Source organism: Pelodiscus sinensis, chromosome 1 (assembly GCF_049634645.1).
Source record: "Pelodiscus sinensis isolate JC-2024 chromosome 1, ASM4963464v1, whole genome shotgun sequence".
Taxonomy (NCBI): domain Eukaryota; kingdom Metazoa; phylum Chordata; order Testudines; family Trionychidae; genus Pelodiscus; species Pelodiscus sinensis.
In genome coordinates this window covers 298185404-298210245 of record NC_134711.1, presented here as the reverse complement: position 1 = coordinate 298210245, position 24842 = coordinate 298185404, and the positions used below count along the sequence as shown (strand labels likewise).

Sequence of the window (24842 nt, the reverse complement as noted above, 5' to 3'; positions counted from 1 at the left end):
AGAGTCACAGTAACTTAAAGAAAACAACAGTATCAAAAGGCTGCTAGTGATAGAGTCACTGAGTCTGATTTCAACTGTTGTGCAAGATCAACATTCCCACCAGCTGCAAGGAGTAGGTATGTTATAGTTGAAAATGGCCTGGACAAACTGTAGAAATGGTCTGAGAAATAGGCTGAAGTTGGGATTGGTCCTGCATTGGGCAGGGGGCTGGACTTGATGACCTCCTGAGGTCTCCTCTATGATTCTATAAGTTTAATAAGAACAAAGGCAAAATTCTGCACTTAAGGAGGGACAATAAGCTTCACATATAAAAAATGGGAAGTGACTGTCTAGGAAGGAGTACTATAGAAATGGATCTAGGGATCAGAGTGGATCACAAGGTAGCTATGAGTCCACAGTGTGACACCATTGGGGAGAAAAAAAAGCAAATCTCATTCTGGGATGAATTAACAGGAGTGTTGTGAGCAAGACACAAGAAATAATTCTTCCGCTCTGCACTGAGTAGGCCTCAGCTGGAATACTGCGTGCAGTTCTGGGCACCACAGGAAAGATGTGGACAAATTGGAGAAGGTCGGGAGAAGAGCAAGAAAAATTATTAAAGGTCTAGAAAACATGACCTATGAAGGAAGACTGAAATAATTGGGTTTGTTTATTTTGGAAAAGAGAAAACTGAGAGGAGACATAACAGCAGCTTTTAAGTAGCTAAAAGGGTGCTACAAGGATGAGGGAGAAAATTATTCTCCTGGGCCTCTGATAATAGGACAAGAAGTAATGGACTTAAATTGCAGCAGGAGAGGTTTAGATTGGACACTAGTGTTCTGTGCTTCACCTGAAAGCTTTTATGAGCTGTATACACACACACCCTTTTGTCATCTGACTTCAGGGTTATTTCAGTAAGGAAAGAGACCAGAGAATGATGTAGAAATGTCGAATCAATCTTCTAGGTCCTTTTTAGGATACTATTATCTTTAACAGTACGTGGGAAAAGAGGCCATATTTGCCAATAGACATCATCATGGTTTTTTACTCTGATTTGCACTGAGCAACCAGAACAGCTAAGAGAATATGGTCTAAATGGTGTTTCTTCATGAGCCTTTCTCTGCCTAAAGTATTTACATAAGTTTGTATTTACATAAGTTTGCCAAAGTATCTGAAAATCTTGCAGTCTTTAAAGTATTAATTCTCCCAGTATTCCTTTAAGATAGGGAAGTACTATTGTACTCATTTTTAAAGATGGAAAGCTGAAGCACAGGTCAGATTTATACCACAGTGAATATAGCAGCATAATCTGGTAATTTTAATTTTTATATAACTTTAATGCAACATACAATGAGAGTGTTCTGTAAAGTCTCATCACTAGCCTCAGTCAGTATGTGCCTCGATTTGGTTGTTTGAGTAACAGCATCTCCTTGCTGCCTCCTACAGCTTGTGTGGGCAGGGCAGTATTTCTGATTATCAGCCTGCAGGGCAAGTATCCAATTTATGGCAGTTTGCACATCCATTTTTCTGCAGTGCTAGCACCAGGAACTGTTTTCTGCTGTAAGTTACATTCAGAGATGGTGCTGGAGCAATGGAAGCAGAATATGTGCCATATGTATAATAAGGTACCTATGTAGAGATTATTTTCCTCTTTCTAAACTTCAGCGTTTGCCTGCTTTGAGTCACGTCCTTTATAAGAAGAAGAGGAGATTTTGGAATCAGAATGATCTCTGGAAGTCAAGAATAATATCAGGGATACTAGAAATGTTTATAAAAGGGATGCTGAAAGCCATTGAACAAAACTGTAAACCCGGAATGTGATGAAAGCTGTGCATTCAGTTGCTATTATTACTTCTAGCCTGAAGGTGCTGCCACACTGCCACCCTGGTTCCAGCATCCCTCTATGACAGTTGAGAAGGAACAAGCAGCTAACCCTCATGAGAAGAGGTGCTGTAAGGGCCCCCTCTGGAGGAAAATGAAAAGTACTGCTGTTGATTTACCAAGCAGTAAGAAGAAGCTAAGTGTGGTAGTTTGTAAACTAGTGGTAGATTTTATTTTGTTTGTATTCAAACCCCTACAAGGAAATTAAATGTGGTATAGGAGGGGGAAAAATAAAGGAATTTCTTTGAAAGTGTTAACTTCTGAAATGATTGAATTGACTAAGTGAAAATGTGCAGGCATTTCTGAGAACCTTTTGATGATTGGGAATTAAGTCTTAGGCTTTCTCATAGCATCCACTTTACCATGTTTCAGTCTCCAAATATCTGTGCACAGCTGTCAGGCATCCTAACATAAGAATAGGGGATAAGTACCCTTCCCTGTCCCATAAATGAGGGATAAGACACACACTTTATAGAAATAGGGAATGGCAAGAAGATAAAGTCAACAATTAGTCTACAACTGTTACACTTGTTATATACATTTAAACTGCAGCTATATAGAGAGATTTATATATATGTATAGCACTTCACACAACAAATAAAGACCTAACCATAAATCTTACAATCTAGGTAAAGACCACTACAATAGAGAACTGGGAAAGACAAAATATTACATGGTCACATGGGAAATTTATTGTAATTCTTATTGATGTATCAAATGTGTTCAGCTTGAAAGTAAAAATGTTTTCCCAAACTGCCAGTGCAACAAATTTCCTCTGTGCCCTAAAAGTTGAACTGGGTTCTTTACTTCAGATAAATTACCACCAGCAATAAAGATTTGACAGGTAAAATGTTGCCCTCTTTTACACTTGTACAGTGTTGTTTTTGTTTTCAAGAAGGGTGGAAAAGAGGGAGTTGAAAAGACGTAAAGAAGGCCAGAATTTTGTCTGGACCTATAATTGCATTAAACTAACAATTCTGGCAACGATGAATATAATTTACTCTTGTAGGCTTTATCTAGTCTATAATAAAAATGTTTTTGTTAGCATGTTCTAACATATTTTAAAAACGTCACTGGAGACCACACATATTATATTTTAATGTGCTAGGCTACATCTAGACTGCAGGCTTCTTTTGGAAGAAGCTTTCCCAAAAGAGATTTTCTGGAAAAACTTCTTTACAAAGAAAGCATCTACACAACAAAAGCGCATTGAAAAAGTGATGTTTTTTGGAAGGATAACATCCACATTGATTGGATCCTATCTCGCATTTGAGTTGTGATTACTATTATCGCTGTTGGAAAAACCCCGTGCGTTCTTTCGACTTTCTGTCAAAAGATCGCCATTGCAGTATGGATGTAAGTGTAGTTTTTCTGGAAAAACGCCCGTTTTTCTGAAAAAACTCTGCAGTGTAGACATACCCTTAGATAGCTGAGGAGAATCTTAGGAAACCTGTCTACACTAGGGCAACATGTTACCTAATAACAAAAATTAGCCTTAGTCTAGACAAAGCCTTTATATTAGCAGACTTGGTGAGTGGAGTGCCCTCACTTAAAAAAATAACTGTAGTTATTTTTTATAAACTAAACATGTTAGTTTTGTTTTCTGATATTTTGGCTCCCTTCTTTTTAGTGTTTACCTGGGAAGTGGAATTGAACCACGTTTGTGCTTACTTTCCTCCCAAATAATGCCCCACACTGGAGATGCTCAGCTCTCCTTTCTCCCATCCACCGCAAGGTTAAACACATTTATTCATCATTGCTCTATTATATATAGATTATAATTCCTGCTAAACATTTCTTTTGCACAGTGGAATAGAATGCATGTCTGGTCTCTCTTTCTCACGTGATATTCATTGCAAAGTCCAGTCTGGATTTGGACAGTGCACTGTCCCTCTATTTCCACCTCTGTGGTCCTTGCTTTCGGTATTTGGTAGGTCCAAGTTACTATAGGTAGGTATTCTGCTAGTAAGACAACTTCGTGTTCGGGGATCTATAGTATAACAGTTTAGCTTGTTGCTTTTCCTTGTGATCTGTCGGTTGGTGCCTAGCTGCTGAGATACCATCTTGGCTGGTTTTTCTTTAGGGGTGGAAGTTTCGCTTCCCTTGCGGGAAGTAAGCGTTAGCGCCCAGGCAGTGAATATTATTATATAGGCAGAGGGACGGATCACGCTTTCGTTTGAGTGTAATTTCTGGCCCTCTCCTGCTTGGCCGAGGAAGCACTGAGCAGACTTTGCTGTCATGGCAGCAGCAGTTTAGTTTTCTGTACGTTGCTTACGTGGGGGAATCGGAGCCGGGTCTGTTCCGCAGCCATTACGGCCGAGTTGCGCGGGTTTATAGAGCGATGCGCGGGGTCTCGCCCCACGACCGGGTAACGGGCTGTGAAAGCTGTTCCTGCGCGAGTCTGGCGCGCTCTTTCCGCCTGCCCGCGCCTGGGCAGGGCGCTGCCTGCGTCAGCCGGCAGGGGGCGCTGCTGCTCCGCCTTGCAGCCTCTCTCGGCGGTTCCATTGGAACAGCCGGAGACAACTTGGCGCCATTTTGAAGCCGATAGGGAGACCGGGGCGAGCTGCGGAAGGGGAGGGGGCTAGAGGCGATTGGCTGCAGCAACGGCGGCGGCTCCTCTCCGAGCCTAGAGCAGCGGCAGCGCGGAGCGGACCCGCCTGGCAGCGGCGAGGGAAGGCAGCGGCTGCTGCAGGGGAGGTAAGGAGCCCGGTGGCGCCTGCTGCAGGGGAGGTAAGGAGCCCGGTGGCGCGGCCGTGCGCCCTTAGCCGCCCCGCGCCTTGCTCCATTTTCCTTTCTCCCCCGCTGTAGCCGGGCCGGAGCGGCGCCAGCCCGGGCCATGCTGCACGGCCAGTGTGTGGGGGAGCCCGGCCCGGCGACGAGCCCCCTCCCCCCAGCTGCAACCTTTCCCTCGCCACCCCTGTGCTCTCTTCTGCCTCCACACGCCAAACTTGGCGCCCCCTCCTCTTCCTAAGTCACTGGGGGGAAGGGGGGGAGAATCCTGGCGGGGGGTGACCTTGGCGGGGCTTTGCTCCTTCGCCCAGAGTTGGCGGGTGGTGCTGTGGGTTGCTCCCCTTTCCCCGGGTGACTTGGGCTCGTGCAGTTTCCCTGGCGGACGGCGTCGCGCTCTCAATGTGCTGCTTGCTGGTGGTTCCTTGTGGCGGAGCCGTGACGAGAGGGTTAACGATTGTGAGTCCCTAGGCGCTGGCCGTTCCCTTCCTGCCCCGGGCAGCTGGCCTCGCCCCCCGCCTAGCAGCACCCAGGGCTCCCGCAGCCCTTTCGCCCTCCACGACCCCGAGTAGCTGCCGTCGATAGTCTCCACTTCCCAGCGATCGCAGGCTACTTAGCTAGGGGGAGGTGGTTACTGAGACCTGGATTTGGTGGGTCACTATTTTCAGCAAAGCTCGTTCACCCATGTTTCTCTTTTACCCCGTTCTGGGGGAGGGGGGGGGGATATGGATTTAGTTAATAAATATGACATTTTATACATGCATTGACAAGTAAAGGACACTGTGTGTAGAAAATATATATTATTTGAGTCTCTGGTCAAGGAATCTATCTGTAACTTCATACTGCAGCAAATAACTCACTATCTGTTCTTCAAAACAAATCAACAATACATGATGGTGTACAAATCTAAAAATTCATTTGCAATAGCTGAGCTTTTAAAGGACTGAATTTTACTATAAAAGCTCTATTGTGATTCCGAGTTGCATGAGTTTTGACTTTTAAATGGTTATCTATTGATAACTATTACTGTCTTTTCAGGTGTGCTATATTAACTCCGGTTTAATATTTATTGCATGCTATTCTGTCTTTTGATTTCAACACTTTATGAAATGATGGGAGAAGCACTTTAGTCATGTTCAGTATTATCTAGTCATTAGTTGTATAATAGATAAACATTGTAGAAAATATAAAACGTTGAAGGTGTATAATGGAAAATATATCTAAAATCTTTGACTTCAGAAGGGGTATGCAATAAGATGAATTCTTTCATATTCCTCCCTTCCAAACAAAGCTGTTGTCTTCCTCCTGAAAACAACAATGGGTTCTAATTTATTAGATCAAAGTTGATATAGTACGTTTTGTGTGTAAAATGTTATGCAACTTCTATATATTCTATTTCATTTTTATTTGAACCAGGCTAACTGATTATTTAAGCAATGTGGAATTGAAACATTTGTGTGTGTATTATGCACAGACATCCTAAATTAAAATGTTATGTTACTGTTAGCATCCTTTCTTGATTCTCTATCTTGACTGCAATATGCCACGTGCCTACCATTTAGGTCTGAAAAGTATGTACAAGAGAAAAACAATAATAGTCTGACACCTTGTGCCTAGGTATTCAATCTGTTTTCTCTTGTGCCCATGTTTCTTACTCTTATGGGTTAGTGGTAGTACCTAATACTTTGTTCACACTTTTTACTAGTTGTTGTTCCAATTGATTGGTATAACAAACTGTAGTCCTGGGTGTTTTGTCTGAGAAGTTGAATAAACTGAAGTTGTGGAAATGTGAATGTTAGACCTATGCAGCAACATCACCTGCTAAAACACATTTTGGAGAAGTCAAGTACTGTTGTTCAAAATATAGGTTTAAGTTGGATAGTTCAGTGAAATTAAAGCTTAAAGTTTAAGTAAATTTCAACAATTAGCAATCATTTGAAAAGGAAAAGCGTAATCCTTTGTTACGTTTTCTCTTTCGGATGTGTACAAAGCCTTTTCTTGAGGCAGTGCTATATGTCTGACTGATAACAGGAGTTTTTCTGGTGGGATATATTTTTATCTTTTTTTTTCCTCTTCCTCTGGTATCCCCTTCTCTGAACTATTGTTATTGGTCGAGCACTGATCTTGTGCTTCATGTGGTATAGTATATGAAACAAATGTATAGCCTAGTTCAGACAGACAGCACAATTTATTCACATAAGACAATATTAATTATATTGTACAATTGTTGAAGTCTAGTGATGATCATAGACTTCTTGGAGGAAGTGGTTTTTTAAGGTTGGATTTGGAAAAGACCACATACTCCACTTGTTGCACAAACAGAGTATTTTCCACTGGACAACTCAGAAGAAGAGATGCAGATGAGTGAAAGGAGGATCCATAGTATGCGATGGAGAGTGATTTTTAGGCATAGGAAAAGCAGGGTTGGAAAAATGAAAGCAAATTTATAATCTCTTCTCTATTCACCCTTGTTGACACTCTTCAGCCCCAATTCATTGGTAAGAGGCTTTCCTTCCTTTACTGTCTCTTTTCCTTACATGTTCTTTGCCTTTTCCAGAGCAGTTCTGTCATTACTGTCTAGTGGTAGTTTTAGTGTCTAGCACTCTGTGCTGATATGACAGTTCATGCTTAAGGTTATAAAAATAATCTAGTGTCTGATTGGAACTATGCACCCAACGTACAGTTATATCCCATTATAAACTCTGAAAATAGAGTGAGAATCTTGAGGGAATGGTTTTAGAATTAATCCTGAGCTGGGGCTAGTATGTGAAAATTCATTCTCTCTCTCCCTCTCTCTCTCTCTTAAACAAACTAACCTGTGGGACAAAAAAGCGACATCACGTCACAGTATCCACAGGCTGGGGGGTAGGCATGGGTGGGTAAATCCCTACCTTTCCCTTCTACTCCTGGCCCCACCCACTGCCAGCCTGGCCTTCTCGGTCAGCCACCTGGAGAACCAGGCAGGTGTGTTGCGGACCGGCATTCCCCAGATGCCGGGGGCAGGGCCTGGCAGAGGGGGTAATGAGATGGCAGAAGGGCCTCAGGCTGGCATGGCAAGGGAGCGGGGGAGAATGGACCCTGGCTGGTGCTAGACAGTCAACTACTCATTCACATATGTGGTAAGCAAATGCTTATCAGATAGTCAACAACTGTGTTGATTTAGTCGTCCCCCCTCTTGCCCCCACACACTGTCTATTAGAAAGAGGAAGCAAGTGGGGGAAGAAATGGGGGTGCTTCAAAGTGGCAGTGCCGTGTGGAGCCCCTGGGCTCCCTGCGGTGCTGTTGCTTTGAAACTCTGCGGGAAGCATGGGGCCAGTGGGGGACTGCCCCTTTAGCCTTGCGCTCCCCGCAGCGCTTTTTCCTTTGAAGTGTAGCAACAGTCCTGGGGCAGTTCCTACATTTTAAAAGTGGAGGTGCCCTTATCGACTAATCAAAGAGTCAGAGCAAATTGCATCAATTATTTGATTAGTCATTTGAAATTTAACATCCTTGGCTGGTGCAGCCAGGGCCGGGAGAGGTGGAGGGGAAGGGACTAGGGCTGGAGTGGCCGCGAGAGGGGGGTTAGTGAGCATAGCAAGCAGTGGGTGCAGCCCCCTAGTGTATTAAAAAGGTTAAATGGACTGGTCCTGCTCTGAGAGTGTTAGGCTGTGGGTAAATTGTCTGTCTTGATGGACAATGCTTAGGTTGCACAGACATTCTGGAGGTAATTGTGCAGACTTCTGCTGAAGAAGAATTGCCAGAACACAGGGCCTTTAAGAATGGATACAGTCTCTTCCCTGCCACCAAACATGTAAAAGTTCTCTGTGTGTGTGTGTGTGTGTGTGTGTTGGTCTTTCAGGAAATTTGATTTTGTTCAGTTTTTAAGGATAGTAGTGTATACTTAATTTTAAACAAAGTATTGATATAAACGGTAAATAATTTTGACTGAGATGAACATGGCTAGTTAGGGATTGCACTAACAAATGTGTATATTTGTTGTGGTTCAGGCAAGTGGCTACACTAGAGCTCTAAAAGATTTCACAAAAATAAAATTAACATCATACAGAAACTTAAAATACAGCAAACCTAATCAAAAGTAATTCCTGTAATATAATGAATGGAGAATCAAATGCAAAAGAGTAAAAGATAAAACCTCCTTAAATACCACAAACCTCTTCCCTCACTCCTTCACACCTAATACAGATCACACTCCAAAGTTTGAGAAAATAGATAGGCCTTGAAGCATATCCTGAAAGTGAAGTAGTGAATTCTAGTGCTGAGGGCTTTTCCTGGACAATCCCCTGCCAGCAGTCCCTTTTCCTTTAAATTGTGTGTTTTCTGGCTATTGTGCCTCAGCTTACTGTAATTTGGGGGTAGTGTTTGTGGTGAGAGATGATAAAACAGCAACTCACCATCTAATTTAGATGGTATATGTTGATTTTTTTTTTAATCTGAGATTTTCTAGATTTGGCCATGATTCTATCCTCAGGTGAAGACTTCCGAATCAGTTATCTTCCTTTGGTATCACTAGGACTTGAGAGATGCTGATCAGTGTTGACATAATTAGTATAGAGCTGGGGCCCTAAATAGTACATGAGAATACAGTCTTTTGCTGTTTGGATTAAATCAACATAGAAAAAAATAGTCAGTTCTGAGAGATCACATGGATTTGAAGAGTTGCTTAATGGGTTGTAACATTGTAAATAGTGTGTGTGATAGAGATCAAGGCATAAAGTAGACTTCTTTTTTTACATAAATTGCATTTTGTCACAAATGATACATGTTCTGTCCTCACAAATACTTTTTTTTTCTAATGTCAGCACTTACAAATAAAGTGTGGTGTTCTAGCTAACTTTCATAGAAATTGCGAAATGTAAGTGATGGAAGTGAAGAATAAAACCTTAGAAGTAAAAGCAACTTCTATCAGAATTTTTTAAATGAAATTTAGTCCTTTAGGAAAATATAAATGTGCATGTTTGCTCTTAACTTTGTTTTAATTTACACTCTTACCTTTTAATGTGCATATCTAAGAAGCTAGTAATCCATCTTTAGAATGTAGAAATAAGTGGTCAACTGCTTTGAGAAACTCTGGAGTCCTACTGCAGATTTTTCTCAACTGTGCTATTTTTCACACTTGTGCCACATCTGCTAATGCATATTTCAGTAAAAAATGTGTCCTTTAAATTCCAGAACCCAGATAATCCTTTTCATAATCCCCCTACATTATTGCTGCTTATGTTATCATTAATACCTTTCTTCATAAAGAGGACTAGACCTTCACTTATGAACTAGAAGTCTAATTATCACTGGCTTTGGAAGGGCAACTACTGAATGGGGCTCCCCTCCCATTATACTACAAGTAGTCTGTGAGCAGTGCTAGCCTCTGCTTCTGTATGAATCAAACCCAGTTCATTCACATGGGAGTTGAGTATAATACAGCTATGCCTAATATGTTTTTGAGAAAAGCTAAACTAGAAAAGAGAAAAATTCAAAAATTGAGAGATTTCAACTTTTATGGTGCTAAGTGGATGCAAGTAGTGTAGTTTATAGGACATGTCCAAACATCTCTTTAAATATACAAACTTTCCCTATCTAGTTATAATATCTCTTTGAGTTTATCTGCTTCACTTTTCTTAGCCCTGGTCTAGACTTCAAACTTATGTCAAATATAAATGCATTGCTTAGGCTTTTGGAGAAAACAACTCAGTGATACAGAAGGTAGCTCAGTGTAACTGGCGACTTACACTTCACTGTCAGTGTAGGTAGTTCTTCACTAACTGAAGTATAGACATTCTTTTAGTATCTCTAGACTTTCTCTCTATATTTTCATGAATAATGCAGATGAATAACTTTATTTTCCACAGATTTGGCGAAGTGCGTTCTTTATAATTCCCTTTTGATAAAAACAAAATGGGCCGAAGTTTTAAATTGAGAAAATGCACCTTGTGGGAAGACACTTTATTTTAAGTGACTTTGTGGCTGTGAACAAATATGCTGAAGTTTTTCTGCTTTTTTTATGTTGAATGTGTGTTACGTGAAGATTTTTGATGGTGTAAGGTGGAGTGATTGAAATCAAGGCAATTTAAATGATGAATTAAGTTACCAAGTGGAAAGTGCTAATTTAAGTAATTTTAATAAACTTTTAAATTGGTACTTCAGTCAGCATGTTTTAATGGTTGTCAACCAATGTGAATGCACTTTTCTTTGGAAAAAATTGAAGTACAGCTGTAATATTAGATTGGTACATCTTTTTGTTGTCTGAGGGTACACTATTACTATGTAAACAATTTATATAGCTTAATATCTTAACTGTACATTTGTAGTATGTCAGCAAATGATGAATGATGTATTGCTTATTTACTAGATAATTGACATTTTACTCATGATTTGCATCAAACTGCATTAGGCTGGTAACTAGAATTTAACTAAACACACAAGCATATACAATTTATTTTTATTAAATCAGAAGCCCACAGTAAAATACAACTCCAAATTGTTCTCCATCAAGTACTGTTCCATATTGATGAATCCTGACCTTACAAATTAGATGTTTTCCTCCTTATTCATTCTTTCTTTAGAGAAGTGATAGAGGCACATGGATTAAGCATAATTGTTTCCAATTTAAATGATTTGACAGATTATAATAAATTTAGGTTTTAACTTATTTTGTATTAAATTCTGATGTAATTTTAAACAGGTTTATTTTTAACTATTATGATTTAAATAAAATATCTTATTTTAAATAACATCCCTTTTCTGACTTAAATCAAGTTTGATCTTTTATATACTGATACACAATCAAATTTTGCTATTATTTCCCTTCAGAATATTAGTAATTATTGTACTGGTTGAGCTGAGTGTGAAGCTTTCTGCCTAAAAATGTAGGGATGAGAATACATTTTGCCAACATCAGTTTATGGAATTTCTTCAGTTTTTTGTATGCTTCTCCTACTGCTTAATTTGAAGAAGCAAAGGTCATTTGGCTGGTTTGCCTTTTTCCATTCTACTGATAATTGTACCTTTTCCCCCCCCCCCCCCCTGTTGGTTCTTCACTCCCCCCCCCCCCCCCCGCCCCCTTTGGGCAGCTTCTACAACAGTGGTCTCCAACCTTTCAGTAAGTGCAGTCCAGGAGCCCCCTCAAACCCAAATACCCTTATCCCACCTTCTTTGCACCTCTTCTTTGAGGCTCTGCCTCTGTCCCACCTCTTCTCCCTCCACCATCCTAACTTATTTTCACCAGGCTGGGGCAAAGTGTTAGGATAAATGCTCTGGAAGAGAGTTTGCATGCAGGAGAGGGTTCAAGGCTAGGGCAAGAGTCCAGGATGCAGGCTCTGGCTGAGTATCATTTACCTCGGTTCCCAGGCTTACCCCCATCCTGGCCGAGCTCCATTCCTGAAAGTGGCCAGGATGTCCAGCAGTGACTCCTGGGGGATTGGAGATGTCAGATGCTACTCCCCCATTTATAGGCACCTTCCCTGCAGCTCCCATTGGCTTTGGTTCTCCATTCCGGGCTGGTGGGAGCGTGGGCCAGTGCCTGCACGCAAGTACAGTGTGTTGAGTCCTTCTCCCTGGCTTTCCCCAGGGGCTGTAGGGATGTGCCAGTCACTTCAAGGAGCGATGCAGGGTCAGGGCAGGAAAGAGTGTGTTTTTGGCCTTGCTGTTCTGCCTGACTCTTAGCAGCCGATCTTCTGATTTGGCTGCAGGAGACTCCTGGCCAGTGTTCCACATGTGGATGGAAACATTTTGAATGAATTTTATGTGCTCCAGTATTGAGGTAATGTGCAGATGAACACAACCAGTAGAAACCAAACACCTAGATATAAAATATATACAGGCAGTCCCCGGGTTACGTACAAGATAGGGACTGTAGGTTTGTTCTTAAGTTGAATTTGTATGTAAGTCGGAACTGGTACATATTTTGGCGGGGGGGGGGGAGCTGGAGTTAGGTGGAAAAGACCCCGATTCTCATACAACTTTCTTATTCTAAGAAAAACACATACTGTTTTGATATGAAGGTTTTTTTGGTTGATATTTTAATTAAAAATTGATCATAAGTTTCAGTGTTACATGCTATATCCAAATCTTCCTTTTGGGGTTCCTGAAAGATCCCAGTTATTCATTTAATAGTCAGAATCTTTGTTTTTTATAACTAAAAAAAGTTTATTCAATGCATATTACTGTTCCAAATAGAATTTTCTACAGATGGTTCAGTGAAATCGGTATTAAGTGTAGTCAATAGTCATTGGAGAGCACAGTGAAATATTGTTGCAATCAAAGCTGTTGTTGTAGTATTCTGCTGAGCAGAAAATGGAAATCCCTTCCTGTGAAGTGTGTGTGTGAATTTATCCACAGGATTAATTTTAAAGAAAAATTCTGTGTTGGGAACAGGAGTTTAGCCACAGGTGGGTCTTCATTGTCCACTCACCCACTTTGAAACCAGACCCATCCCCTTGGGGCTTACCCTGCTCCGCTCCAGCCAGAGTGTGGGGTTGGGGCTTATCCCCTCTTCCCTTCTGTCCTGCTCCTCTCCATTCTTGCCCACCCACACCACTGGGTAATTTTTCAGCTTCACCTCTGCCAGGCTGGAAGGGACTTGATAATTTCACGTGATGCTAACAAGATACTTGCAGCTGTAGTACTGAAGAGGGAAAGAGCTGTTGCTCCCAAAGTGGGGACTGTAACACAATGGGTCTCACTGCCTGCTGCTCCTGCTGTTCCCTAGGAAATTAATTTTTCCGCTCTGGGGTGCCCCCTTTTGGCTGGTGTCTTGTTCCCCCCAGCAGACCTGCGTCCTCTGCGGCGAGAGAAGCCGCTCTGTGTCTCCCTGGTCTGCTGGGGGGGGGAGGGGCACTAGCTCTGCGTCTCCCTGGTCTGCTGGGGGGAAGCGCCCCCCCGTGCCGCCGGAGGTGGCGACAGTGGGGGAGGCACCCCGCACTAGCTGCGCCCCCTCCTCCCCGCCCCCCCGTTTGTAACTAGGGATCGGACGGAAGTCGGATTGATGTAACCCGGGACTGCCTGTGCGTAAAAAAAATTTACCATAGGGATAATATAATTACTGTAGTCACAACAGGCTAGGCATTTTAAAACTGGCTACTCAAAGAACTGAATTTAAGCACGAGAGAGAAGTCACAATACTTTTAGTTTTTTCAAAGTGCGTTATTTTAGAATAATAGTACAAGTATGTGTAGGGATGCAAAATTTCAGTTAATAAGTTAACTGATTAAAAATAACGTTTATCTGGGCCTGCTAGGCTGCTCCAGCCTGCAGGTGGGGGCTGTTCTGTCCAGCTAGGCGTCGCTTAGCTTGTTACCCCCGTAAGCATGCAGGTAAGGCGATGCTTATTGGGTAACTTCTCAGTCCTTTACATCCCTAGCTGGGTTGGCAGAGGAGTGTGAAAGACAGTAAGTTTATGTGAGTGAGAGATTCACATTACTCCTATTCGGATATAGGAGCAGCTGTTCCAGTAAGCTCCCTCCATTCTGAGCCCTGTTGGGTCTCCCCTTTCCATGGAGACAGGGTATGGAGTGTAGGAGGGGGACACCCTGACATCATTACCCACCTCCTCTTCTTCTCCCATCCTTCATGGCAAGCAGAAGACTCCTGGGGCACAGCTGTGTCATGTTGCTCCCCAAATACGTGAACTTCTCTATGTTCTCTAGTTCTCTTCCTTCCTATTTCATTATCTCTTCACCTTATTGATTTTGGTTAGATCTCATTTGCCAGCCTTTTGTGTCTTCAGAGCAAGGTTTGTGCTCTCCTCTGTCTATGCATAAAACTTGTAATGGTTTAATTAAAATTGTTTTTAAAATTTTATTTAGCAAATTAAGCAAAATTTCCATTGCCCAGTTTGTCAGTTCTGTTTGTACAGTACCCAGTATAATGACTATACTAACTAGGGTCTTTAGGTAGTCATAATAAATATAAATCATCAGTAATAAAAATTATGAAGTGCCTTATTTTTCTTCAAATAAAGTTAGAAAATATATGGTGTATGTGTGTTTTCTATTTGTAACAATTTATTAAAATCTAAGCATAGAAGTGCAAGTATTTTAGGTGTTGTACAATTAAATACAAGTTCAGGCATAAACTATAATACACATTGCTGGAATATTGGTATTGAACACTGCTTGCTCAGGAAGGACAGGCAGGGAGGAGATGTTCTTATGTATTAAAAATGAGTACATTTGGGCTGAGTTTGAGATGGAAATAGACTTGTTGAAAGTTGCTGGGTAAGGAAAAAAGGGGTAAAATTAAGGGTATGTCTACAGCAGTGTTTCCCAATTGTATTTGGCCACGGAACCCTTTAAAAAAACTGCCGGGGGAAACTGGTCGACACCAACAACAAAAAAGCAATGCCAGCCCACCTCTAAGACTCCAGCAGCTGTCAGCTCCTTGAAAATGACCGCCTGGCTCGCCCACCCCTAACACCAGCTCTGGAGTAGAGGGGGGAAGAGAACAGGTTTTTGCAGAACCCTTACTTTCACTTTGTGGAACCCCGGGGTTCTGCGGAGCACTATTTGGGAAACACTCGTCTACACAGCAGGGCCAAAATCGAATTAAGCTATGTGACTTTAGCTATATCAGTTACATAACTTAAGTCAAAATAGCTTAACTTGGGTTTTGACACTGTCTACACAGTAGGAAGTCAAAGGAAGAACACTTTTCCTTCAACTTCCCTTACTCCTTGTGAAATGAGGTTACCAGAAGTTGGAGTAAGAAGTCCTTCAGCTTGACATATTTTTGAAATAAAGGCTTGTGTAGATGCACACTATGTTGTTTCAGAGTAATGCCAGTTATTTTGAAGTGGTGTGTAGATGTACCCTAAGGGTGATGTCATGCTAGAATTTGACTATAGACCACATATCCAGGAAGAAGAGATGGATGAAGATTTTTAGAAACATCTAAAAATGTTTAAATGAAGAATTTCCCCTTTCTTTCTACCCTTTGACAGTGCATGTCTCTGGTGTTAGGATAGTGGTTTTAAGGTTTTCTATTTTTTCTTTTTTTTTTTCTTTTTGTCCTGCTTCGTTAACCAAGACACAATTCATACTAATAACCTAGTGTTAGGGTTTGGTTTTGCTGTTAAAATGGATTTTTACTTAATGTCTCTCACTACTTAGACCTGAAGAAGAGTTCTGTGTAAGCCTGAAATCTTGTTAGAAAAATAGACAGGTGCTGATCCAGTGGAAGCTATTAACTCAACCACCTTGTCCCCTTTATTCTCTCTCATTTGTGTAGGAATTTCCAAAGGGTAAAATCTTTTTCTGAGTTTCTCAAATAGTATTAAATGTCTTTGTTGAAGAGGTTTAGGTGGTAACATGCAGTTCTTATCGTCTGTTATTAAAGGTCGCTTCTGTTTCCTAAGAGACTAGTTAAGATATGGCAGGGTGGATTTGATTTGATTTTTTTTGGTGATTTTTTAAAAAAAAGCTAAGACTGATTCTGCTTAGAGAGTGCACTTAATTTTAGAGTAAGCCCCACTGAACTTTGTTGGCACGTGTGTGGGTTTTTTTTTTTTTTTTTTTTGAGAGCACAAATATAGAATAGGGTTCAGTTGGAAAAGCTGAGTTAAGTTGAAATAGAATAGGGACATAGGGACATAGACATTTACCAAAAAATAAAAACTTAACTGCAGGAACTGGTACATTCTTGAAGCAAAATGCAGGACAATGTAGCACTTTAAAGACTAACAAGATGGTTTATTAGATGATGAGCTTTCGTGGGCCAGACCCACTTCCTCAGATCAAATAGTGGAAGAAAGTAGTCACAACCATATATACCAAAGGATACAATTAAAAAAAATGAACAAATATGAAAAGGACAAATCACATTGCAGAACAGAAGGGGGATGCAGGGGGGTGGGAAGGGGGAGGAAGGAAGGTAAGTGTCTGTGAATTGCTGATAGTAAAGGTAGGGAGAGTGGGATGTTTGTGAGTTAATGGTATTACAGGTGATAATTGGGGAAACTGTCTTGGTAATGGGTGAGAAAGTTCAAAGACTTGTTAAGTCCTTGTTGGTAAGTGTCGAATTTTAACATGAATGACAGTTCAGAGGATTCCCTTTCAAGTGCAGATGTAAAAGGTCTTTGTAGCAGAATGCAGGTGGCTAAGTCATTTAGAGAGTGTCCTTTCTGGTTAAAGTGGCAAGAAACTGTTTTCTCTTTGTGATCTTGTCTGATATCTGTTTTGTGGGCATTAATCCTTTGGCGAAGTGTCTGAGATGTTTGTCCAATGTACATAGCAGACGGACACTTTCGGCACATGATAGCGTAGATTATATTTCTGGATGCGCAGGAATATGTGTTCTTGATCTTATAACTCACTTGGTTAGGTCCAATAATGGTATCAGCAGAATGAATATGTGGACAAAGCTGGCAACGGGGTTTGTTGCAAGGGAAGGTACCAGGGTTGGTATTAGTGTGGTATGTCCTGTGGTGGTTGGTAAGAATCATCTTGAGGTTAGGTGGTTGTCTATAGGAGACTATGGGTCTGTCTCCCAGAGCCTCTTTGAGTATGGTATCCTGTTCCAATATAGGCTGTAGTTTATTGATGATGTGTTGGACAGGTTTAAGTTGGGGGTTGTAGGTGATGACAAGTGGTGTTCTATTGTTGGTTTTCTTGGGTCTGTCTTGAAGTAGATGGTTTCTAGGTATTCGTCTGGCTCTTTCAATTTGCTTTTTTGTTTCTCTGGGTGGGTAGTTGAGATTTATAAATGCTTGGTAGAGATCCTGAAGCTTCTGGTCTCTGTCAGTGGGGTTAGAGCAGATGCGGTTGTATCGAAGGGCTTGGCTATAGACGATGGATCGTGTGGTGTGTTCTGGATGGGAGCTGGATGCATGTAGGTAACTGTATGAGTCGGTGGGTTTTCTGTAGAGAGTGGTGTCTAATTTTCCATTGTTGATTTGTACGGTGGTGTCCAGGAAGTGGATCTCTCGTGTAGAATGGTCCAGGCTGAGGTTGATGGTGGGGTGTAGGTTGTTGAAATCTCTGTGGAATATCTCCAGTGTTTCTTGGCCATGTGTCCAGATCATAAAGATGTCATCGATGTACCGTAGGTAGAGGAGGGGTGAAAGGGGACGGGAGTTGAGGAAACGTTGTTCTAGGTCAGCCATAAAGATGTTAGCATACTGTGGGGCCATGCGTGTACCCATGGCTGTGCCGCTGATCTGGAGGTATAAGTTGTTCTCAAACCGGAAATAATTGTGGGTGAGAACAAAGTTACATAGGTCTGCTATCAGGTTGGCAGTAGTGTCCTCTGGGATAGTGTTTCTAATTGCTTGTAATCCGTCTTCATGTGGGATGTTGGTATATAGAGCTTCTACATCCATGGTGGCAAGGATGGTATTATTGGGGAGGTTATCGATGTTTTGTAGTTTCCTTAGGAAGTCAGTAGTGTCTCGGAGATAGCTGGGGGTATTGGTTACGAAGGGTTTGAGAAGAGTGTCTACATAGCTGGATAGACCAGTAGTGAGCGTGCCAATACCAGAGATGATGGGACGTCCGGGGTGCCCAGGTTTATGGATCTTGGGAAGTAGATAGAACAATCCTGGTCGGGGGTCAGAAGGTGATTCTGTGAGGATTTGTTCCCGAGTAGCTGTGGGGAGGCTTTTAAGGAGACAGTGTAGTTTCTTTTGGTAGTCCAAGGTGGGATCAGAGGGGAGAGGTTTGTAAAATGTGGTGTTTGAGAGTTGTCTGGTTGCCTCCTGGTTATAGTCGGCCTTATTCATAATGACCACAGCACCCCCTTTGTCAGCTGGTTTGATTACAATGTCCAGGTTGTTTTTGAGACTCTGGATGGCATGGTGTTCAGCGCGGCTAAGATTGTGTGTCGCTTGTTGTCGTTTGCGAATAATGTCAGTCTGTGCGTTGTTGCGGAAGCTGTGTATATAGAAATCCAGATTGTAATTCTGACCGTCAGGGGGAGTCCATATAGAATTATTTTTCCTTTGGTGTTGGTAGGGGGGATCTGGTAGGTCAGATTGATGTTCAGTGGTGGTTTGGAAATATTCTCGGAGACGGAGGCGGCGAAAAAAAGCCTCAAGGTCACCACAAAATTGTATCCAGTTTGTGGGGGACATGGGGCAGAAAGAGAGACCCCGGGACAAGACAGACTCTTCTGCTGGATTGAGTTTGTAGCTGGAGAGGTTAACAATATTATCCGGTGGGTTGAGGCAGTTGCTGTTGTAGCCAGTGGTATGGAGCAGGTTAGAAAATTTATTGTCTTTTCTTTGTTGTAGGGAATAGAAGTGTGTATAGTAGATTTCTTGTCTGGTGGAACAAAAGTCTTGCAAGGTGTCAGTCGGTGTGGATGTTTGTCTTGAGATGAGACGATCTAAGTTAGAAATGTCATTCTTGATGTTTTTCTGTTTCTTGTATAAAATACTTATCAGGTGGTTTCTTAATTTCTTGGATAGTGTGAGGCAGAGTCTTTCACTGTAGTCAGTGAAGTATGTTGATCTTAGTGGATTGTTCACTTTCAGTCCTTTGGGTACGATGTCCATTTTCTTGCACTTGGATAGAAAGATGATGTCTGTCTGTATCTGTGCGAGTTTCTTCATATGGTTGATGGATTTCCATTCCAAACGGCTAAATGTAGTTCTATCACTATGGTACATTCTTAAAAGCCAGCTCTCTGTGAGCACTGACTCCCATCTACTCCCCTCACCTCTGTATGAGAGGCAGCAGTGGATGAGGGGCTTACATGTTACTGTGAAGATTACCTGATGAGCCCAGGCTCAGCAGTTAACCATTTAAATGAACATACTATCACATCCCTAGGATAGACTTATGGCATCACCATTATGATATGTGACCATGATTCATAATAAGGGGTATGTATTATATAATATAAAATAAGAAAATGTCACTTGTTGGCAACTGGTAACTCTAGTTTCTCTTACTGTAGCTTTCTGTATTGTATACTTGTGTGATAGATTCTAAACCTAGTTGACTAATTTAAAAAGCCATAAGGAATAGCTAAGTTACATTATTTTTTTTTCTACCCACAGCAAACAGCTTGGGAATTTACTTGTCAAATCACACTTACATTAAAAGGCATAAAGTCTTAATTTATGCATCATTCTTCATTTGTTACTTACCTGTTGATCCACTCAGCCATATCCTCATCTTCATAATTTTCTCCCAATAAGCAATTTTCGTTATGATGTTTCATTCTTGCAAGTAGGCCCTGCATCACCTTGTATTGCTTACACTTTGTGTTCCTTTTTTTACCCAGAGAATGCATTTCTTTAAAATATTCCCAGATACGGTCTCTCTTGCCACAGGAAAAACTGTCATGGCTTCTGGATGTAAAACTATGGGGAAATATAGGAAGCTGCGTGTGTGCTGAATGTCTTCCCTTTTTCTTTCCAGTCCACTCTTGTGTTCCTTTCTGTGCTGCATCCATCCATTCCTAAATACAGGCAGTCCCCGAGTTACGCGGATCTGACTTATGTCGGATCCGCAGTTACGAACAGGGCCCTCCCTCTCCCTGGTCTCCAGCAGACCAGGGAGAGGAAGCAAAGCGGCGGAACACGCGGGCAGCGGACAGCCCAGACGCGTCAGGGCTGTCCGCTGCCCGCATGTTCCGCCGCTTTGCTCTGCTCTGCTCTGCTTTGCTCCCCGTCCCCCTGGTCTGCAGACCAGGGGGACGGGGAGCAGAGCAGAGCAAAGCCGCGGAGCACACGGCCAGCTGACAGCCCAGACGCGTCTGGGCTGCCCGCGTGTTCCGCCGCTTTGCTCCCCGTCCCCCTGGTCCGCAGACCAGGGGGACGGGGAGCAAAGCAGAGCAAAGCCACGGAGCCCGAGGGCAGCAGGATAGCCACGGCGCGTCTGGGCTGTCCCGCTGCCCCCGTGCTCCGCGGCTTTGCTCCGGACGCCTGTGGTACAGCAGCTGGGGCTCTGCCGGTTGGTCCCGTAGCGCCGCTCTGGGCGCCACTGGACCAACTCAGCAGCACCCCAGCTGCTCTGCCCCAGGTCTCCCCAAGTCAGCAGCTGCTGAAACTGACCAGTGGCTGACTACAGGAAGCCCCTGCCCCGGGCTTCCTGGAATCAGACGCTGATCAGTTTCAGCAGCAGCTGACTTGGGGATGCCTGGGGTTCTTAAGTTGAATCTGTATGTAAGTCAGAACTGGCGTCCAGATTCAGCCGCTGTTGAAACTGATCAGTTTCAGCAGCGGCTGAATCTGGACGCCAGTTCCGACTTGCATACAGATTCAACTTAAGAACAAACCTACAGTCCCTATCTTGTACGTAACCCGGGGACTGCCTGTATTGTATCTGTCTTAAGTCAGTGTCTTAACTAACATTTTCTGCCATGCTTGGAGAGGGTCCACTACCATATAAGCACAGAACAAAACAATCCTAACAAGCCTGTCTCTCATTAGACTAAAAAGTAACGTGTGCAAAGAAAAACAAAAACTTTAAAGAAGCAAGAGCTAATAGGCTAGATGAAGTAGAGCCATTAATTCATTTGTATGAGACTGTAAGTTTAGCATGCTTGTGATGCAGTATAATTGGAACTTTTAAAAAATAAACTATTTAAATAAAAATCTGTCTTTTTACTTTGGTGATAAAAATTGGTGTTTTTTTTAATCACCGATTTGTATTAGGCTAGCAGAGATGTTTAGATGGTCACACAACTTGATTTAGAATCTGATATGGAAATTTATTCTGGATTTGATAATTTTCAGCTTTTCTTGAAAACCCTGAGATGTCCACACAGATGGAGAGATTTATTTATTTTATAGTAAGTATAAACAAATTGAGTAAATTGCCATTATACCCAGAAAAAAATCTCTCCAAAGGAGACCGCTTGGTCTTCTCTAACTCAACTGATGAGGATAAATTCCTTGATAGTGCATAGACTTGGTCTGTTAATCAATTTTGAAAATGTAATCAAAGCCTTGAAAACTCCTAATTAGCAAGTTTTTTTAAACTCAGTTTACAGCTTCATTTGGTTCTTTTCTATGATTTATTTAAAATATTTCATGTTACAGATCAGCAGGGCTCACCAAGCAGAGTTTGCTGCATGGCCCCGCTGGGCTAAAATCTACTTGCCACGGGCGAATGGATTGCCTAATTTGTTGAGCCCTGTAGATCAGTGTTTCTCAAAGTGAGCTGTGGGCTTGCTTTGGAAAAGCCGCTAGAGGGCCCACTCCACTTTTTTTACCTAAAAGCTCCCTTTGGCTAGAAAGGGTGAACTGGAGCCAATGGGAGCTGTGAGGCTCTGTGACTACAGATCCTTTAGATCATGGGTTCCCAAATTGGGGGGCATGAAGAAATTCTGGGGGGGGGGGTGCGAGGTGACCCAGCCCCACACCCCCGTCAATCCCACCCCAAGTTTTGCTGCTTTTTTTTGGGAGGGTGTGTATGTTAGGGTTTCTCAAAAATCAGAAAGGGGGCATGATGTGGAAAAGTTTGGGAACCCCTGCTTTAGATAAACAAAGCAGCGTGGGCCTGCTAGTGGCTTTACCAGAATGGGCCCACAGCTCACTTGGAGAAACACTGTTATAGATTAAAAGAATCATCCTGGCACCTGTTGTCCACTTTGGACAGTTTCAAACTTCAACCTAGGATGGGATGTAATACAGCTTTATTTGTATCCTGTCATTGCTGTTCTTTGTCAATTAATTGGGCAGTTAGTTATGGCTTAACCACTTTTCCTCAGTTGAGAGGATCAAATCTGATTGCCAGCTAAAATCTGTTGTTAGTAAATCATATGTAGCAGGCACTCTTCTCCTTCCTATATGTATGTTATCTTCTCTGCTTCAGTTACTTCCCCTACTTCTTTTCTCAGTTTTACTTGGTCCTTTGTTCCTTCTGTTTCCTTTGGTCTCAAACCTGCTATTACTGTTGTATACACATTTAGCATTATACATAAATACTATAAAGATTGGCCTTAAAGTGAAATGCAGAGTAATGTAAAAATGTCTGAGACTTGTGTGTTGCAACAAAGATTGTGCCTATGTTTAACTCATATTGGTGGCATTATGCACTATTTTCAGTTGATGACCTGTTTAAAAAGGCTGGAAGAAGAGGCAAGCAACAGAAGTGCTCCACTCCTTGCTGCATTCCAAAATAGTTTGCCTGACTGGAGTTTCAAGTTTATGGCTGCAGTTTATTTGGTTTGAGAAGGTTTTGGTTGACATAGAAGCCTGTGTGGTGGTCCTTTTCTCCATTTCACCAGAATTGGAAAGATTTAGAGACCTAGGGATCATTTTTTGTGAGAGAAACTGTTGGCTAAGGCATTTGTCCTGATTGAGGAATCAAATTCCAAAGGACTTCTGTACTTAGATTATTACTAATGTTCCAGCCCTTGGTTCTACTGTGTTTGCTGCCGATCTAAAACTGTAGCATTATCTGACTCTGAGGTGTGTGGGTTTTTTTGTTGTTGTTGTTTTGTGTTTTTAATTCCCTAGAATGAAAAGTTTGAAGTTCTTGTGATGTTTTCCTGCTGTCATCTCAAGAATAAAGATGAGTTGTCTGGTTTGAGAATATTTGTATTAGGCTAGCTGAGGTGTCTAGATGGGCACGCAACCTGATTAGAATCTGGTATGAAAGTTTGTTGTGGATCTGATAATTTTCAGTTTTTCTTGAAAACTGTGATCTCTTTGATACAGGGCTAGGGAGTGAAAAGTGTTAAAAGGGGGTGAATGCTAGTCCAGTTGTATTGGACTCTATTCTAAGAATATTTAGTTCTGAGGGGTTATCCAGATGAATTTTTCAGGAGAGGACACCAAAGAATTCATAGACCTTCTCTTTCTCGCTTTTGAAATACAGCTTTTTGAGAAGAGTGTAATGCCAAGGACTTTGTGGTTAGAATGAGCTTCTAGAACTATTTTTTCCACTATATTCTTGGTGAAAATGTCAATTCATTCAGCTACAAAACTCTGAGCCTTTAGAAATAGGCTTATTTGCTTTCCTTTCTATCTCTAAAACCGTGACTTTCAAACTTTTTGGACTATGAACCACCTGGCTAAAAAAAAAACCTTTCTGTGGACCACAAGTTGCTAATGGAAACTCACTGTGAATTCTATAATTACACCTGAGCCATTTTGCTAGTGTTGCAGCTAGGAAGAATGGTTTAATTTTAATTATTAAACAGATTAAGTGTTTTAACTTTCTCATGTTCGTTTATCAAACTTCATTTTAAATAAAGTAAAATATTAATTTATGTCCAACACAAAAGGTTTGAATGTTTTCTTTCTTTATGGCAGAGTGGAGAACCTTTTTTGGGTTCAGAGTCACTGATCCATAGAATAATCAGTTGGGTACCACACAAATGAGAAGCAAAAAAACTCCCACCTTACTGATGTGGCACCCAACTGAGATCGCACTCCTCTGGTGCTCCAGCCTGATGGGATGAGGGGAAAGGACAGGGATGACTGAGGTTCAGGGTTTCCCATAGGTCAGATTTACTTTTTGGGGGTTCCAGAGTTAGAGGATTTTGTAGACCCCCCTTAGGCTCTGGGGTGGGAACAAAAATGAAGGGTTCAGTGTGTGGGACAGGGCTGCCAGAGAGTGGGATAGGGACGAGGTGCAGGATGCAAGGGCTGGGTGGGAGGTAAGGCTGAGAATAGGATGTCTGGCCAGGTGGGAGGGAGCAAGAGCAACGGAGGGTGCAGTGTGCAGCCAGGAGGGAGTGTGCAAGAGCAATGGTAGATGTTGGAGCAGGATGGGGGTAGGCGCAGGAGCAAGAGTGGGTGCTGTAGCAGGCAGCAGGTAGGGTGCGGGTAGGAGGGAAGAAGGTGTCTAACCAGCAGGGAGAGTGCAGAACGGGGGAGGGCAATAATTTTTGGTGGGTAGGCCACTCCAAGAATTTGGTAAGTGATCGAGGGCCACATTGTTCCATTATTAATGGAGGAGGTGCGGGGGTTTGGGATGGAGGTTGGGTGCAGAAGGGAGCTTGGGATAAGGAGTTGGGGTGTGGCACCTGGGAGGGAGTTTGACAGGAGGAGAGGATTGTACCCTGGGGCAATTGAGTGGAGTGAGGAGGGGGTCCAAGGTCGGGGAAGGGAGTGTTACCTGGGGTAGGAGTGTAAGGGTTTGGGCTATGACCAGGAATAGTGGATTGGGGTGCAAGGTCTGGGAGGGGGCTCTGGCCTGAGGTGGGGCATAGGAGGAGATGTAGTGTCTGGGAAGTTGTATGGAGGCTGGAGTAGGGATGTAAAACATTTGGATTACATTGGGTATAGGGGCTGAGGGAAGGAGGGTCTGGGAGACTTTACATGGCTCCCAGTCAGCAGTGTGGCAGGTTCCTTCGCTAGGGTCCCTGTC

The 24842-nt window shown here is 42.4% G+C and overlaps 1 protein-coding gene across 4 annotated transcripts in view; it reads left to right on the top strand.

The window, feature by feature from the left end:
* The first annotated feature begins 4396 nt into the window (after window positions 1-4396).
* The window catches only part of PDS5B (PDS5 cohesin associated factor B), a 254198-nt gene continuing 233752 nt past the window's right edge, over window positions 4397-24842 (top strand). For 2 of the 4 annotated variants that reach the window (XM_006134210.4, XM_006134209.4), the window contains exon 1: window positions 4404-4557. The gene's annotated coding sequence lies outside the window, so the exon portion shown is untranslated. Of the gene's footprint in view, window positions 4591-4629; window positions 5238-24842 lie in introns of those variants that run through there. The other 2 variants (XM_075919194.1, XM_075919195.1) reach the window with 2 other exon arrangements.